Here is a 216-nt window from a genome sequence, read left to right as displayed (position 1 = left end):
CATATGCACAAAAAGCTTATTTCGCTAAATTTTTTGGGGCACAAATGTGTTAACATCCATCTTAGTGAGCATTTATCCTTTGCAAAGATAATCTATCTACCTGACGGGTGTAGCATATCAAGAAGCTGATTAAACAGGATGATCATTACATAGGTGCACCTTGTCCTTCGGACAAAGGGCCACTTTTAAAAGGTGCACACAACACAATGCCACAGA

The sequence above is a fragment of the Salmo salar genome, chromosome ssa18, assembly GCF_905237065.1.
Source record: "Salmo salar chromosome ssa18, Ssal_v3.1, whole genome shotgun sequence".
Classification (NCBI taxonomy): Eukaryota; Metazoa; Chordata; class Actinopteri; order Salmoniformes; family Salmonidae; genus Salmo; species Salmo salar.
Note: the sequence above shows the minus strand (reverse complement) of the source record.